Source organism: Mustela putorius, unplaced genomic scaffold (genome assembly GCF_011764305.1).
Source record: "Mustela putorius furo isolate JIRA1106 unplaced genomic scaffold, ASM1176430v1.1 tig00000275_pilon_pilon_pilon, whole genome shotgun sequence".
NCBI lineage: Eukaryota > Metazoa > Chordata > Mammalia > Carnivora > Mustelidae > Mustela > Mustela putorius.
The window spans coordinates 30,878,174-30,897,381 of NW_025421341.1; the positions used below are offsets into that span (position 1 = coordinate 30,878,174).

General features: G+C 38.0%; 1 pseudogene; it reads right to left on the reverse strand.

Moving 5' to 3' along the window:
* Window positions 1-1,443: 1,443 nt before the first annotated feature.
* Window positions 1,444-2,661, reverse strand: LOC101678594 (annotated as a pseudogene).
* Between the last annotated feature and the right edge of the window lie 16,547 nt (window positions 2,662-19,208).

The window sequence follows — 19,208 nt, forward strand, 5'->3', positions numbered from 1 at the left end:
GTTGTATCATAAACTGTCGTAATCTGTAGTTCATAGGATCCTTGAAGATAACTGAACAGCAGAAGTTGGTACTAAATAGAAATATCTTATTTTAAACATCAGACATTTTTATTATTCCCCAAATTACTAGCATAAAATGAAAAGCACAGGAAAAAAAACTATAAAATTCTTTTGTGAAGGTATGGGAGACTGATTTTTTCTGGTTTTCTGCAGCTTCCATTAATATTAGAAAATCTTGTTTGTAATTGGACTGGTCCATTTCTATATTTAACATGGATGTTAAATTTTTTATTTTACAAAATGAAAGTAACTTTATTATGAAAAGGAGATCATGCTTATGTTAAAAGGTAATTCAAACAGTACAGAAAAAAATATGAAGAAAGCAAAACTAACCGCTATGTCAGAGATAATATTCATTCACCATTTTGATGACCATGCATTTCTTCATGCATTTATATTTCTATAAAAACTACAAATGTATGTAATTTTAAGAATTATAAGTAGGGTTATAGGTTACACGTTATTTCTAAGTAGAACTTGAAAAGCTGGTGTGGGCATCGTTCCATGTCTCTAAATACTGATTTATATATTTTTTCTGAGATTTTTGATAAAGTTTTTTATTGAAACAATACTTAGAAAAATATGCAACTCACAAATGTGCAGCCAGAGGAATTTTTTACAAAATGCACATATTCATGCTTACACCACCTAAGCTAGGGTAAAGAACATTGCCAGCAACCTAGAAGCTTCCTTCATGTGTCTTCCTAGTTATGACTCCTATTATCACTATGACAGATATTCCATTGTCTTCAGGCTTCCATAATTCCTTTTGAGAGCTCAGCTTTTGTCTGACTCTTAAGCCTCAGAGAGCAGGATGGAAAGGCAGAGGCAAAGGGAGAAGCTGACTCCCTGTTGAGTAGGGGGCCCAACATGGGGCTCAATCCCAGTACCCCGAGATCATGACCTGAGCCAAAGGGAGACACAACCAACTGACCCACCCAGGTGCCCCAACAAATTATCCTTTTACTTTTATTTTAGTTTATTATTTTATTATTTTTTTTATTTACTTATTTATTTTCAGAGTACAACAGCATTTAATGGTCAGAAAGAGCTGTACAGAATTGTAGCCAGCCATGGGAGCTGCGCTGGAGGACAGGACCCAATCCTGCCCTGTCCCAGGCAAAGCAGTACTGGACAGGAGCTGGCATGTGGCAGGGCCCACATCCCTGGGGCCTGAAGGGAGACCACCATCTAATGTCCCCCAGGTACCACTCTATTCCTTAGAGGAGGGGTATAAACTCCACATGCAAGAAGAACCCCCTTGCCCCTAATGTCAAATGGTATGGGGATGCAAGAGTTATAATTAAGGGGAAACCCTATGTAAGCCGTTAATAGAGTTCAGAGGCATAGGGATTGCCCTCGTTCTCCGTCTCCTAAAGGTGCTCACTTTCCCAGTTTCTTCATCTGTTTGTCAATGTTGGCAAAATTCCCCTCAACCGTGGACAGGTTCTCATGCACAGTTGTCTGCATCTGGGTCAGGAGGGTGGTGTTGTCCTTGAGAGAGCTAGCAATCATCTGGTTTGTAGTATCCAAGTGAGTCAGGAGGTGACCAAACTGCATGGCTTGCTCATGCAGCTGCTTGGTGGTGAAAAGTCTCTGCACCAGCCCAGGAAGGGGGTAGGAAATGGGGCTCCATCCCTGTACAGTGCCAAATAGCTGGTGCACCTTGCTTTGTGCATCTGCATCTTATACAGAAGCTTTATGCTTGGCAATTTCATTCTTCTTTCCCAGGACACTCTGCAGCCGAGCCTCCACTTGGTCCAAAACTGCGAGGTCCAGGGCGTTCACCTTTACTTGCAATAGTTCTACAGTCTCCATGAGACAGGATCCCTGAACACCTGCTTAAAGGGGATTCTGAGCATCCTGATCACAGTGTACAGTTGCTTCCAGCTCTGTCAGGCACTTCTCAAGTTCTGTAACTTCAGCAGCTTGAGACAACTTGTCCTATTCAGGTTGAGAATGTAGTCCGTAAGTGACGAGGCTACTATCTACAGGAGTCCCGCTGTGGTCTTTCCCCTTGAACTGGTTCCTTTGCTATTTTTGATGGTTTCCAGCTGCAGCACAAGCACTTAGCCAGAGCTCCATCAGGGTCAGTAAGGTCGATGGCTGCATCTGGTCCCAGCAGCTTCTCCAGGTGGGAAGCAACAGCTGCTGCTTCAGGGTGGCCAGCAGTTTTGCCAACCTCACTGGGTTCAGTTTCTCTTCAGTGGTGGACTCCTTCAGCGTTGTCTTGATTTTCTTAACTTCAGTTGTCAGCTCTTGGACCTCATGCAATAGTTGCTGGTACTTTTGCTGAGGTTTCTCCTTCACTCCCAAGCCCGCCCCAGACATATTCTCATATTCTCCAGATTCATATCCTGTTCTCTTGTTTTTTCCAGTATGATCTGAGAAATCCAGTCCCTTTGTCCCCACTCTCTTGTCTTTGAATTTGTCATAGGCGGCATTGGGATTGACACCGATATGCTCCACACTTGTGCTCCTCAGCTCCTCCAGCTCCGCATCAAACTCGACTTGATCATTCTCAGGCAGGTCACTGGTTTCATAAACATCTGGCTTGTTCCTGGCAATGCCGGGAAGGTCGGTGTCTTTAGGGTCCACCATGGTGGTAGTGAGGTGGGGTTGGGGGGATAAGGGCCTTGGTGGAGCCAGGAATGGTGTCCAGGTAGGGGAGAGGCTGGATCCCGGTCCCAGGCTTCCACATTTATTTTTAATATCAATACCATTTTTTTAGTTAACATATATAAAATTTACATAAAATTTTAAATGGATTTTAAGACTTTCTATATGGTTTTATTCGTCTCTACAATCTTATTTGATGTGTCTTTTAAATATATTTTGATATCTGAAAAGGTATGTCTTCCTCCTCATTGCTCCTCTAAGAATATTCTGAGACATACTGGCATGCTTAGCCTCCCAAATTAGTCTTATTTACTTTTCACATTTAAAATGATTTTTTTCAGAATGTTATTGGGGAAAAATACACCAATCAGTTATTTTGCACATTAATTCATTATCTCTCTGGGTTAGAAAAAAAAAAAAATCCATTCCAGGACCTCGTTTAGGGTGAGCCCACTATGACTTCTGAATCCAATTTCTGGACCACACTGAAATAATCAGCTCTCCAAGAATAGCCAAAACAGATCAAACAAATGTCATTTTTATCTTATGGAATGTTGGGTTGTAGGTTAAGAAAATGTGAATAAGCCACCCAGGTTCCCCTCAGGCAATAGATTTAATAAGACATATAATGAGTAAAATGACTGAATAAATCTTGGGGATGACTGTGGTATCCCCCCACATCTGCTCACTTTTCACATTTCTTTCTCTTAACCCGTACCCTCTCATTTTCTTTTTCACTCATTGTTTTGTCCTCATTTTACTCATTTACTTTCCCCTCTGCTCCCTTTGTCTTTTCCTTTCTCCCTCTTCTCTTTTTTGTCTTTCTCCTATCTGATGTCAAAAAGTGGTATTTATAAAAATAGCTGTTGGAGAGAGAAAGTAGGTCTGCCAATAATGAACCACAAGTGAGTAAATATACTTTTTTTCCTCCAATATCTGTTAAGATGGAAACACAAGAATCTTCATCAAAATTTTGTTCAAAAGTAGAAAATAATTATTATTTTGAATCATTAGAAATTAGATAAAATCAAAGTCTATAGTCATGTATATCTTAAGACCTTTGACTCATTTAATGTAATTTTGTGTCTCAGTAATCATGTTTGATAAATATAATCTAGGTTCTATAAAGGATTTACCAGTTTCAGATAAAATGTCCTTTTACAGCTGAGTTTCTTAGCTGTTCTTAATACATTCGCCCAATGATGTGATCTCTTTTTAAGTTACATTTTTTAAAAAAGATTTTATTTATTTATTTGACAGACAGAGATCACAAGTAGGCGGAGGGGCAGGCAGAGAGAGAGAGGGATGCAGGCTCCCTGCTGAGCAGAGAGCCCGATGGGGAACTCGATCCCAGGACCCTGAGATCATGACCTTAGCCGAAGGCAGCGGCTTAACCCACTGAGCCACCCAGGCGCCCTTAAGTTACATTTTTAATAGATGTTTTGGAAAAGATCTGAACTGCTATTGATTGAATTTTGATGTTTAGTCAATTTGTGATAGGATGAAATTCCCTATAAATGAGTAATTATGAGAATGTTTCCTTCTGAGATACATATTTCTGTGAATGAAATTTGGTTCTAATTAACTAACACTTTATTGTAGTTCTTTCTCCAGATAATGTTTTCTGCCTCTTTCAATATGGCTTTTCAAAGACATGTAATTTCATAATGAATATGCCCAGAAAGACCCTACTGTTTGCTGCAAGACTGCATGTTCCATGAGTGAGATCAGAATTATTTATTTGTGCACAGATATTCTGCAACAGTGCTCCTATTACATCATAGCTCCTCAATCAATGTTTGTTGAGTGAAATAATACATAAAAGCTTAACAACCAGGAATTCTTAAACTGGAGGTACTATAGTCATCAAGAGATTCTCAAATCCCTGATTTTATGCAGAATTTTGCCTATAATACCAGTTTGCTTGCTTACCCCCCCCCCCCGGAGAATGTATTCATGGTCCTTATGAGTGTCTCTCAGAAAAAAACATGATCCAGAAACTAAGTAGTGTTGCTTGTAACCACCCCTCCATCCATGCACTTAATTGGATTTTTTTTTACTTTATTTTTTAAGACAGTTTTAAATTTATAGAAAAATTGGGTAGAAGGGAGGAGATTTCCCATATCCCCTCCACCTCCATGCATACACTGCCTCCCCAACTGTTGGATTTTTTAAAAGTCAGACCCAATAATGTTTAAATATTGTTGCTTAATTAAATTGCATTAGCATATTAGGAGTCAGTCCAGTCTGAATCATTTCTTCTTTATCTTCAAGGTATTTTCTCTAGAACAGCTTCTCAAAATTTGAAGTGCATAAAAATCGTCAAGAGATCAGAATGAAGAACAGATACTGATTCATGTAGTTTGGGAGCCCAGGGTACATCTTTCCTTACAAACTCTCAGGGAATAAAGCCCCTCTATGTGTGGACCTCGATTGGTACCACTAGGACATTTGTTAGAGATGCCCATTCCCAGGTCCCTCCCCAGATCTTCTGAGTCAAAACCTGCATTTCAGTCAGATCCTGGGCATTTGTATGCATACTGAAGTTTGAAAAACACTGATCTAAACCAGTGCTTCTCAACTCTGGGTGTAGAGTGGAATTTAATCAAGAAAATTTTGGAAAATGGTGCCCAGGCCTCACTCAGACAATGAAATTACAATCTTTCAGGAGGAGAATCTGAACATTAATCTTTTTTATTTAAGCACCTGAAATGATTCATTTTCTACCAAATGCTTAGTACAACGAATGCCCAACAACACCTGGTACCAACAATATCCAAATTCCAGAAAGGATGAAAAAAAAAAAAAAGGAACTGGTAAGTTTCACAAAATTGGATATCCAATGACATCAGACTTCTAAATAGCCACAACATGAGCAAAATGGTGAAGAAGCAATGTCTTCAAAATAGAAGAAACTATTTCTAACTTAGACTTCTATACCAATCTAAATTATCAATCAAATATGAAGGAAGAGTGAAGAATTCAAGTGTATCTACATTTCTCAGAAGCTACTAGAAGAATGCTTACTGAAAAAAAGGGTTAAGTTAAGGCAGAGAAAGATATGAAGGTCCAGCACAGGCAAGATGACATGTGGTGGGTCTGGGAGCAAAGAGACCATCACGTGGTCCTGGAGAATTACCCCCAAAAAGAGAATATATGTGTAGTTAAAGTCAGTTACAGGATTTAACCCCAATAAAAGAGGTTTTAGGTTTGAGCTGCTAACTTTGTGACTTGAGTTAAGAATCTATCAGCTATCTATCATTTTCTATCATTTATCCATCTATCACATATATAAGTACAAGAAGTGTGTGTGAATATATATATACACATACAGATACACACATATATATAAATATATATTATATATATAAAGCAAAGCAATTGAAAAAGGCAATTGTTGCCACCAAAATTTTTTAAATACATATTAATTTAGAATTAGTAGCTTGTTCCTTATTAGATCCTCTTTTTTATATTTCACGTATAGTAGGTGCTCAATAAAATAAACATGGTTTGAAAGTAAATAGCAGTTTATACATACAAGCATAGCCTTAAAAAAACCCAAGTATGTATCAGAGTCAACTGACAACCTTTTAAAAAAATACTAAAGTCTTGTTTCTACTTTCCGAGAATCTGATTTAGGTGATATATTAAATATGTTTTATTTCAAAAGGGCAAGACATGATTCAGAGATGCAGTCACTCAGAAAGTGGAGCATATAGGTGCTTTAGTGGAATGCTGTGTGCTATGAGATTCTGAGGAGACCGAGAGCAGTTTCAGATGGGGGAATCTGGAGGGGCCAGTGGTGGAAGAACACATCTCATACTGGGTCCCTGCAAATGCATCTTTGTGTTGGTGGCTCTGGCCTTTGTTATCAGTGCCTGTTGTTATTTAAAGTGGAAATTCTTAGATTTAGGTTAACCGTGAGGCCCCACCTAAAATATCATGGCTCTCTCTGTCAAGGGTTACATAGCAGAGCATTTTCTCTTCATGCTTTATATCCAGATGGATTGCGGCAGGTTTCTTCCTAGCCTCAAAATTATTTCTATATTTTTCCTTACAGCTTGAGAATTTTTTCTCCTGCAAATACCAGGAAGACCATGGCTGATGTTAAAAACTTAATTAGTGCTGGTCCTCACTCCACCCACCTCTCACCAGCATTATAACCTCAGGCACAAATCATTAACGGCCCTGAGCCTATGTCTTCGTGTATTATATGGAATGATGATTACTGACTATTTGTTTTGTAGGGTTGTTATGAGTATGTAATGGAGTCATGGCTGGAAAAGATTCAGCAGCTGCAAATTTTTACATATTTAAGGGTTGATCCATTTTGTCATCATGCTCTATCATTTATTCTTCAAACTTGGTTGCCCAGGTTGGTCTGTTGGGAGCAGGATTGCTTGGTGATTCACAAGAAAATAGGAAGCTAGAAATGTTTGGTGATTTTATGTAGATATTATTCATGAGAATAAACATGAATATGGATGATGAAGGTCAAAGTTGAGAAGGCAGATTGACAATTTATCCCACTGAATTTGAACATTTTACAATTTGGGTTGCACACTATTTCTGTTGGAAAAAAAAAAAAAAAGGAAATGAGTGTGGTTGCTGGTGAAGAATATAACTTTAAATTTTGATACATTTAAACAGAGTTCTAAGAAATAATTTATAAAATAAATATTCATGATACAGACGTCTCATACACCTAGACATAATGTTCTAGAATATTAGACAACTGGAAAGATGTAATCTGGTGTATAGAGTGAAAATTGCTTGGCAGGTTAATTTTACATTTACTTGTCCCTAATCTTTCTTTGTGTACATTTTAAATGAAATATAAAGATTTGTATTATTATGAACAATATAAACCTTTTTAAACAGATAAAAGAAGAATAGTTCATTTCTTTATAATCCATTAGAAAAATTTCAAGGAAAATGATTTTAAAGTTAAATGGCAGCATATGTTTAAACTTCCAGTTATAAACCATGAATCAATTTAAAGTAATAATTTCAGACTGTCATTTAAAAAAAAAAAAAAACCAGAAAACTTAAATTGTGATCTTTGAGGTCACAAGAAAGCGCAGTGGGAACCAAATATGATGACCTATTTTTCAATGGGCATTTTTCATAACAATCATAAAAATGGCATTTTTTTCTCACAGCTAACTTTAGACAAGTCATTTTTTAGGAATAATTTAATTCTGAGAGGCAAGAGAAACACTTCTCTAAAGCATCTATATTCACCCAGGAAGGCTTGAGCATAATATCACCCTATTTTTAAAGCGAAAGTTGAAATGTGCTATTTTGATATCACCTATTGATAGGTACTATACTTCTTTCTCTCCTGGAAAGTCTTTTCTGGTTGCAGGAAAAAATAAAATATAATTTTATTACTTTTCAAAATTGCTATCTATAGTACTTTCATAGACATCAAAAATAAATTACACATATAGAAAGGCATATGGAAAGTATGAGAAAAAGAAAAAGCATTACTCATGGTCATAGATCTCATCATCCAACATGAAAGTCACTTACATATTCTGGAGTTCTCAAAAAGGATGTCTTTCTACACCATTTCAGACACAGAGAGTTGTGCCTGTTCTATGTACTGGCCTACAGAGCAAAGCATTCCTTAGAGCACATGAGTTAATCTTCTAATTGTCAGATAAGATACAGGATCACCAGTTAAATTGGAATTTCAGGTAAATAGCCAGTAATTTTTTAAGTATCAGTATAACCTGATTTTTGTTTTTTTTAACATACAGGGTTTTATTAGTTTCAGGTGTACAATATAGTGAGTCAGTAATTCCATACATAACCCAATGCTTATCACGAAAAGTGCACTCCTTAATCTCCAACACCTATTTAACCCATTCCCCATCCCCACTACCCCCATGGTAACTATCAGTTTGTTCTCTATAATTAAGAGTCTGTTTCTTGATTGCTTTCTCACTCTCTCTCATTTTTCCCTTTACTCATTTGTTTTGTTTCTTAAATTCCACATATGAATGAAATCATATAGTATTTATATTTCTCTGACTGACTTATTTCACTTAGCATTATACTCCCTAGATCCATCCACATTGTTGTGAGCGGCAAGACTTCATTCTTTTTTGTGGCCAAGTAATATTCCATTATAGGTATATATACCATACATTTTTGGCCATTCATCAATTGATGGATACTCCAGCTGCTTCCATAATTTGGCTATTATAAATAATGCTGTTATAAGCATAAAGGTGCATATATCCCTTCTAATTAGTGTTCTTTGGGTAAATACCCAGTAGTGTAATTGCTGGATCAGAGATAGTTCTATTTTTAACTTTTTGGGGAAACTCCATACTGTTTTCCACAATGGCTGCCCTAATTTGAATTCCCACTGACAACATGTGAGTGTTCCTTTTTCTCCACATCCTCACCAACACTTGTTTCTTGTGTTGTTGAATTTAGTCATTTTGATAGATATGAGCTGCTATCTCATTATAGTTTTGATTTACGTTTCCCTGATAGTGATGATGAACATCTTTTCATGTGTTAGTTGGCCATCTGGACATCATTTTTTTTTTTTAAGACTTCATTCATCTACCCACTGAGCCACCCAGGGGCCCTTGGACATCTTTTTTGGATGTCCATATCTTCTGCCCATTTTTAGTTGGATTATTTATTTTTTAGGCATTTAGTTGTATAAAGTTTCTATATATTTTGGATGCTTTTTTTGAATAACTCTTTGGCAAATATCTCTCTCATTTTGTAGGTTGCTTTTGGTTTTGTTGATTGTTTCTTTTGCCATGCTGAAGTTTTTTTATTTTGATGTAGTCCCAAAGTTTATTTTTGCTTTTGTTTCCCTTCCCTCGGGACACATAACTAGAAAGAAGTTGCTATGACCAAAGTCAAGGAAGTTACTACCTGTGTTGTCTTCAAGGATTTTTATGGTTTCAGGGTGCCTGGGTAGCTCAGTGGGTTAAGCCTCTGCCTCTAGCTCAGATCATGATCTCAGGCTCCTGGAATTGAGTCCTGCATCAGGCTGTCTGCTCTGCAGGGAGACTGCTTCTCCTCCATTTCTCTCTGCCTGCCTCTCTGCCTACTTGTGATCTCTCTCTGTCAAATAAATAAATAAAATCTTTAAAAAGAATTAAAAAAAGATTTTTATGGTTTCAGATCTTACATTTAGTTCTTTAATCCATTTAGAATTCATTTTTGTGTATAGTGTAAGAAAGTGGTTCAGTTTCTTTCTTTTGCATGTGGCTGTCCAGTTCTCCCAACACCATTTGTTGAAGAGATTTTTCCCCATTGGATATTCTTTCCTTCTTTGTCAAAGAGTAATTGTTTTCTTTTTTTTTATTCTATTTTATTAGTCTATGTGTCTGTATTTTTAGTCTGTTTTGATTATTACAGCTTTATAATATAACTTGAAGTTCAAAATCGTGATGCCTCCAACTTTGACGTTTTCTTTTTCAAGATTATTTTTCTTACTTGGGGTCTTTTGTGGTTCCATACAAATTTTAGGATTATTTTCTACTTCTGTGAAAAATGCTAATGGAATTTTGATAAGAATTGCATTCAACATATAGATTTCTTTGGATAGTATAGCTATTTTAACAATATTTATTCTTCCCATGCATGGAACATCTTTCTATTTCTTTGTCCTCAGTTTCTCTCATCAGCATTTTATACTTTTCACCTCCTCGGTTAGGTTTACTCCTAGATATTTTATTTTTGGTGCATATTTAAATGTGATCAATTTCTTGATTTCTTTTCTGCTTTATTATTATTAGCATATAGAAATGCAAGAGATTTCATTTTTTATTTTTTTATTAACATATAATGTATTACTAGCTCAATGGGTACAGGTCTGTGAATCGCCACGTGTACACACTTCATGGCACATGCCTTCCCCAATGTCCATAACCCCACCACCCTCTCCCTACCCCCCTCCCCCCGACAACCCTCAGTTTGTTTGTGAGATTAAGAGTCTCTTATGGTTTGTCTCCCTCCTGATCCCATCTTGTTTCATTTATTCTTTTCGTACCCCCCAGACCCTCACATTGCCTCTCAACTTCCTCATATCGGGAAGATCATATGATAATTGTCTTTCTCTGATTGACTTATTTCACCAAGCATAATACCCTCTAGTTCCATCCCTGTCATCACAAATGGCAAAATTTCATTTCTTTTGAAGGCTGCATAGTATTTATATATATACACACACACACACATACCACATCTTCTTTATCCATTCATCTGTTGATGGACATCTAGGTTCTTTCCATAGTTTGGCTATTGTGGACATTGCTGCTATAAACATTCAGGTGCATGTGCCCCTTTGGATCACTACATTTATATCTTTATGGTAAATAACCAATAGTGCATTGCTGGGTCATAGGGTGGCTCTATTTTCAATTTTTTGAGGAAACTCCATGCTGTTTTCCAGAGTGGTTGCACCGGCTTGCATTTCCACCAACAGTGTAGTAGTTTTCCCCTTTTTCCTCATCCTCGCCAGCATCTGTCATTTCCTGACTTGTTAATTTTAGCCATTCTGACTGGTGTGAGGTGGTATCTTATTGTGGTTTTGATTTCTATTTCCCTGATGCCGAGTGATGTGGAGCACTTTTTCATGTGTCTGTTGGCCATCTGGATGTCTTCTTTGCAGAAATGTCTGTTCATTGTTTTGGTTGAAAATAATCTGTAGGGTATCAACAGTTTTCTGTGGACCATGTCACCAGAGCAAAGTTTCTATTTACACATTCCTTTGTGCTACATTTGCCATCATAAGGTGATCCCAAATTCCAACCAACATCAGTGGAAATGTAATGCAGTAGCTAGAGTTCTAGGAGGGTTGATATTCCTAAGAAAATCATGAGGAGCTTTGGGACTACTTTCCATAATGGTAAGGGGCTGGTGTGTCTAACATGGTTGTGAGACCTCCTTCCCCAGAAAAAGTGGATGAAAACTTTGTGAGAGTGTGGGCTCTCATGTGGACAGAGAGAGCACTAACAGAGGTATGCACAAGAAACCCTAGGGACAGGGATGGTCACAGAGGAGCTTTAACACAGAGGAGCTTTGCACGTTCTAATATGTTTGGTGAAATCTGTTACTATCTTATCAGTGGATCATTATACTTTCAAGACTTCTGGTTTAAGACTGCTTTCCTTCCCATTCTGTTACCCTTTTTCTTACCTTTTTTTCTATTTATTTTTATTATTGAAGTACAGTTGACAAATAATATTGTTTTAGTTTCAGGTGTACAACATGTTGATTCAACAATTCTATACATTATGCAATGCTCAGCACAAGTGCAGTCACTATCTGTCACCATACAATGTTACATTATTGGCTATTTTCCTTTTGTTGTACTTTTCACATCTATGGTTTACTTATTTTCTAACTGCAAGTTTATACCTCTGAATCCCCATTAATCTATTTTCTCACTCCCCTCTGGCAACCCCCCAGGTTGTTCTCTGCATTTATGAGTCTGTTTTTATTTTTTGGTCATTTGTTGTTATTATTTCATGTGACACAAAGTTCAGACAGAGAGTCAGGGAGAATCCTACTTGGGAAATGAGAAGAAGAATGTCCCACCTAGAACAGTTTAGCTGGTGAGAGAAAGATGGCAAAGATGAAGAAGAAGCTGGACCTGAGCTTGCTGTGCTCTTAAATGATTACCACAATGCTAAAGAGATTCTACAGTTACAAGTGCTGTGAGCATACATAGTTTGTTGTGAAAGATTCTAAGCAGATGGTTTGATTTAAGCAGCAGCATGTGACTTTGATAAATTAATCTGAAATGCTCTTGTTAAAATAAGCAAATTAAAACTGTTACTTAACTCAGCATCTAGAGCTTTTAATTTCTTAAGAAATTAGAATCCTGTTATGAGGCAGAATGGCAATCGGTGGCAAACATGTCCAGACTCATTCAAGGTTTTGGTGTATTCCAGTGGGTAAGCTTTGAAATCAGTCTTGGTTTCCTCTATGGGGCAATTAGTTAGGCTGTTTTCAAATGGCCTTTTTGCTTTGGAATAACTTTAGACTTACAGAAAGGTTGTAAAGATAGTACAAAGACTTCTGTATACCTTTCCCTCCATTCTTCCTAAACTTACATAACTATGGTGCATCACTATTATTGAAAGATTATTATCAAATTTTGAATTTCACAGTTTTTCCACTAATGACTTTTCTGTACTAGATTCCAGTCCAACCCAGGGTATCACACTGCATTTAGGGTTCAGGTTTTTGCTATTAAATGTTGGGGACATTTGAGGTGCATTGTGGTAGAGAGAGAAAAAGAAGCTTTGGGCCATTGAAACCTGTTCTATGTAGCAGGCTGAAGTATAACTTGATTCCTACACTTCTCAACAAGTGAGTTGTTTGGCCCAGTGATTCTCAAATCCTGAAATCACCTAAGGAGATTTAACCATAGTGATGCTTAGGTTCCACCCCAATTAGGCTAATTGGTATGGGGTGCAACCTGGGCATCCATATTTATAAAAGTTTCCCACATACAACAAAACTTTAAAAGCTTTGGGCTCTTCTGAGTATCCCTAGTTTTAGCCTAGGGCCAGGAACAGAGATGCCATTGAGCCAGGTTCCACCAGAGGGTGATAGAGAGCAGCTTGGCATACTTCTCACTCAGGGGTCAGAATCTGAGGGAGGAAAATCCTGAAGGCTCCTCTGGATTTCTGTTCTTCCTGAGAACTCCAGGGCTGGGGGTGGAGGGGAGGTTGGGGAACAGAGGAAGATGCAGATCTAGTACGCTTAGTCAAGCCTAAGTAGAGCTACAGTTTGTGGGCCTCAAACTTGTATTAATTTCCTCCTTAACAACAAATTTAGTGACTTAAAACAATGCAAACTCATTACCTTATTAGTCTGGCGGTCAAGAGTCTGAAATGGGTCCCTCTAGGTTAAAATCAAGGTTCAGTCAGCCTGCCTTTTGGAAACTTTAGAGTGGAATCCATTTCTTTGCCTTAATCATCTTCTGAAGGCCACCTGTTCCCTCTGTCTCTTGCACCTTTCTTATATCACTCACACCTCTGCTTGCATTGTTGCCTCTCCTTCTCTGACCCTGACTCTCCTGCCTCCCTCTTTCACTTATGATTTCATTGGGTTTATCAGGTTAATCCAGAATAATCTTCTCATTTCAAGCTCATTGACTTAATCATAACTGAAAAATTCCCTTTGCCACATAATGTGACATTCATAAGTTTCAGGGAATAATACAAGGACATCTTTGGCAGTCCATGATTCTGTCCACTACATGGGGAATCAAAAGTGTGGCAGATTTTAAAATATTCCCCAAAAAAGAGTGTCTTGGAGGGTAAGAATGAGGAGGTCTGGAGGCTATAATTGTATATACTAAATTGCTTCCAAGGTATCACGTTAATCTAGTCCCTGACATTTCACACACCTCAGAGGGGAAGACCTATGCTCACTTTTGCTAAACGCATGTATTGGTAAGGAAATCAAGAGTATAGACATTTTTCTCAACTCCTGAAGGCAGAGTATGTAGACGCATAAGGGATTAAATTGTAGTCTTGATTTAGCCATTTCCAGAGGTTCTAAGGAGAACTCTGATAGGAACAACTAGGAGGAGTCATCAGTATCTTCAGGGTCCTGGCAAAGGGTAGTCTCCGCAAGGGTGGAGGCAATAGTAGCCAGAGGACTGACAGGAGAAACAAGTCACAAGGGAATGCCCCAGGCAGCAAAAATAGCATGATCTTCCCCTTCAGGGAGGCTTAAAAAATGATGCAAGGAAGAAGGTATTTTTATTTTTAATGCAATTTCCAGTGTGGCTAACTTCCATGAACCAGACGACCATACAAGCTATGAAGGCTTTAAGTTTGTCAACCAAGAGTGTGTGGGTCAGGGGTGTGTGTGTGTGTGTGTGTGTGTGTGTGTGTGTAGGAGAAGGGGATGGGAGACCCTTTCTGTGATTACACAGAAAGCAACAGGTGGACGCTTTTAGCACCTGCAATGAATAGGATATTTGAGGGACAGGAATATATGGTCAAATGGGATTTCAGGAACGTTCCATTGGATAGACCGAGTGAACCACTATATTGTGTCCCAAGGAAAACCTCCATTAAAGATACACGTAGTTCTTCAAGACTTCAGAGGCTTATGACTAGGTTTTTATACACAATTCCAGGCAAGACTGGGTCAAGAAAAGGTACTGGTTTTATGAGGATGACAGCTATGCTGGTGATTCTTGAGATGCATGAACAAGAAGACTATAGCTCTTTTTGCTCAACACCAAAGTTGAGTGACTGTCTTTACCATAACTCTTAAGAATTCAGATTAATATACTCTGAGAGCCAGTGTTATAGGAAAACAGGTAAATATCTAAGATCATTAGCATCCCAAATGCACCTGTAGATGAAAGAAACCTTGACTCAAAATGACCTAAACGGTGACATTATTTTCACAAATAAGAATTGAGAGGTAGAGTGAGCTTCAAGTTTTTGTTAGTTGGTTGGTTGGTCGGTCTCCCAGTTATGCTGTCATTTTAGCTAGCTTTATTTAATGTTGTTATAATATGCCTTCCCTAACAATAGGAGTAAGTGGAATGCAATGGCTGACTTAGGTTTTATGGATATTCCTGGACCAAAAATAGCGACCAACAGAATAATTCCGGGGTTGGTATAAACTAATCAGAAACTTCCCCTGCAGCTGGGGCCACATTCCCCTGAATCACATGTACAAAATTGGAGTTCAGTTAAAAAAAAAAAAATGTTTGGGAGAGAATCAGCCTGGTCCACCAGCAAAAATACCTCCCTGTTGCATCTTGTGCTGAATAAATTGTCCTGTGATTCCTCTTGTGTCTCAGATGCTCTATAAAGGTAAAAAATTTCTCTAAATTCTGTTGCTGCTATCATGGGTCAATTGAATCCTAGCCAAAAATTCAACTGTTAGTTCCAATTTGGAAGAGGTTGAGTTTACATGATATACATTATATTTACATGTCCTGCCTCAAATTTGCCTTATTTCAACTGGAAACAACAGCTGTGTTTTCAGGTTGGTGTTTTCTTCTGGCACTGTTACAAAGAGCATTTCAAGGTAGAGTAGCCCTCCCTCACCCCGTGAGTGCAGCTGGCTGGACCCCACAGTGTCATTTCATCCTTCATTTAAACTGGCTAAAGTGATTTCACAGTGCCTGTGTGCTTGGAGAAACTTAAACTATAACTGAATGGGAAAAAAAAAAATCAATAACCAAGATGCAAAATTTTTGGTTCTTTCTAGTGGGGGGAAGTCAAGACTCCTGTCTGTAATTTTGTCTTTCAGAGATTAAGATCAGGTGACCATTTAATCTCAGGGAAATGTAAAGAATAAAAAAACTGGTCTCAAGTCAATCACATGATTTTTTAAAATGCTTCTGAAAAATCAAAATTGAATGATTTTTTTTTTCTTTGCAGCTTGCTCTGTAGAGAGTCTTGTTTGTTTTCTATTGCTATTGTTACCACATCACCACAATTTTAGTGGTATGCACGAAAACAGATTTGTTATTTTACAGTTCTGCAGGTTAGAAGTCTGAAATAGGTCAGTCACACTCGGCCGAAATTGTAATACTGGTAGGGCCATGATTTCCAGCTTCTCAGGCCTCCTGAGTTCCTTGCGTCCTGACCCCTTCTTCCACCTTCACAAGAAGCAATAGCAGGTAAACAGCATTCTCAAGTTGCTCTAGGCTGAGACCCTCTCTCTTGCCTCCCTCTTTCCTTTATAAGGATCCATGTAGATTGCATTGGACCCATCTGGACAATTCAGCCTAACCTCCTCTTCCCAAATGGCTTAATTTAACCACATCTGTAAGGATTCTTTTGCCAGGTAAGATAATGTTTTAAAGGTTCTAGAAATTCGGACATGTATAACTTTTCTCTGGGAGTCATTATTGTGTCCACCACACCCATGGGTTCAACATATTGGTGTTTACCCATCTATTTGCTGATTTTTTTCAATCTACCAACCTTCAACATTATGTCATTTGTTTCTGTTAGTTAAGATTATAGATTTTTTTGCCTATATGCTCTCTGGCACCAAGTTGCTCTGGGTGGAACTTTCTGCTTTTTGTGGTTTACCTGTAGCTAAAGTCAAGCTAACACACTGTACCCCTGTGCAGCCCAGTTATCAGAAGTTTCCCACCTCCCACTTCCCACGTGGTGCTTTTCATTCTAGCTGCAATCACACTCCTGTCTCCCCTATCTACGCACTTGCTGGACTTAAATTTTAAGACTCAACCCCATTTTTTTTTTTTAAGATTTTATTTATTTATTTGTCAGAGAGAGAGAGAGCGAGCAAGCATAGGCAGACAGAGTGGAAGGCAGAGTCAGAGGGAGAAGCAGGCTCCCTGCGGAGCAAGGAGCCGGATGTGGGACTCGATCCCAGGACGCTGGGATCATGACCTGAGCCAAAGGCAGATGCTTAACCAACTGAGCCACCCAGGCGTCCCTCAACCCCATTTTTATCCTCTTTGGGAAAACTTTGCTGAGGTTTTCTTCCTCAAAAGTTAACTTCTCTCTTCCTGCTCTCATCCCATTGTCAACCTTGTTAAATTGCCAGTTATCATTTGCATATTAAATGTGCTGAGAAATACTGGCTTCATTAAGATTAAAGGACAAATTCATCTTAAAATTACCTAAAGTATTTAAGGGTGCCTGGGCGACCCAGTCAGTTGAGTGCCCAACTCTTGCTTTCAACTGGGTTCAGGATCTTGGAGTTGTGGGATTGAGCTCTGTGTTGGGCTCTGTGCTCAGCAGGAAGTCTGCTAGAGATTTTCTCTCTCTCTCTCTCCCTTTCCCCTTACCCTCACCTTTCTCTCTCACTCTTTCTCTTTTTCTCTCTCTCCCTCTCTTGGATAAATAAATAAATCTTTAAAGCAAAATTATCCAAAGCATTTACAAAATAAATGTTAATGCCAGTATTGATCATTTTTTCAGCTCTCGTCTCTAGCATCATTTTGGAACTGCAGGTTATGGTATAAGCTCCGTGCATAGGAGTTTGAAATCCAAATGAATATAATAATTGTAATGTAAGTTATAGACTTGGGAGGGATTGTCTTTGTTTCACAGAGTTATTTGGAGCACATGATGCAAAACGACACACTAGTGCTCAACAGCTGTATACTACAAGAACAAATAAATGTGTTTGTACCAGAGAGATCTCTTATGATAGAATTTGCTTTTTAATTTTTTCTTTTTGTGTGTGAGTTAAAATAGAATTAAATCAGGGGCGCCTGGGTGGCTCAGTGGGTTAAGCCTCTGCCTTCGGCTCAGGTCCCTGGGATCGAGCCCCACATGGGGTTCTCTGCTCAGCAGGGAGCCTGCTTCCCCCTCTCTCTCTGCCTGCTGCTCTGCCTACTTGTGATCTCTGTCAAATAAAAAGTAAAATCTTTAAAAATATATATAATTAAATCATAAATAGTTCAAAGTTTAAGACCAAAAATTTTTTCAATATTTTTTATGTGATCTGCCATGAAAATACCTTCACATGTTTGTACTTTTCATTCATTGACCATTGATTGATTGAAGCCACATACCGATGTAGGTGGCAAACATGTCAGACACAAGTGAGCTTCGGTAAAGACCTATCTGGTGAGGTCCCTCTTTGGGGATGGATACTGTTTCCTTGGCTTGACCAGTCTGCCTACCAAAGTATGTATACTAGTACCGGTTCTAGAAATTTAATAGCTCTCAAGAAGATATCCCATAATAGGAGTTTAATAAAAACAATAGTTTTTCACTTATTTATTTTGTCTATTTTAAAGCAAGTGGACCCATACTTGAACAGTTTGTGTGTAGTATCATTTACTATTTCAATCTAACTAGAAATATTTGTATTAGCATGAAAAACAAAATAACTTACTGATCTTCCAAAATGTTTTAAATCTTTATTAATAACGTGCATATCTCATTTACTCTGTGAGCTATCTTCCCAGAATTATCCCAATTATCTTTTTTTATGCCATTAAAGCTATGTTTAGAACAGAGTGTCAGTCTTCCAAATGAGCAATTACAAAAATGTGATGGACAGGAAATGTTTCTCTTGGTAGGACCTAAGAACATATGGTAATGTTCTAAGGACATTACCCTCATTCAACATTTTCATTTTTTGATCCTCTACTTAGATGTTATTTGATTTTTACACCAGCATACAGTGTAAAGGAGATGGCAAGGGTTCACATTATTTTTCAGTTTTGCTTCCAAGTTACATTCCTGTACAGTGAAGCCAGTGGAAGGACGCGTTGGGCATTTTAGAAAGGTGCATTACTCATCCAAGCTGTTCACTCTTTTTTATTCCCATGCTGACCTCCATTTTATTACCTGGTTATTCTTAGCTCAGTGAAAATCTAGGCTTTCACAACTCTCAACAATTTTATTTTTGTAGATCTCATGAAGAATTTCTGTACATAAAAAAAGGATCCTTTTTTTAGTGTTTTGATACAAAGGTTCATAATAGTTGTAGAGCCAGTTACCAATGCTGAAGTCCTTGATATCTAAAATGACATTCCCAATCACAAAGGACCTTGATACCTTGACACCCTG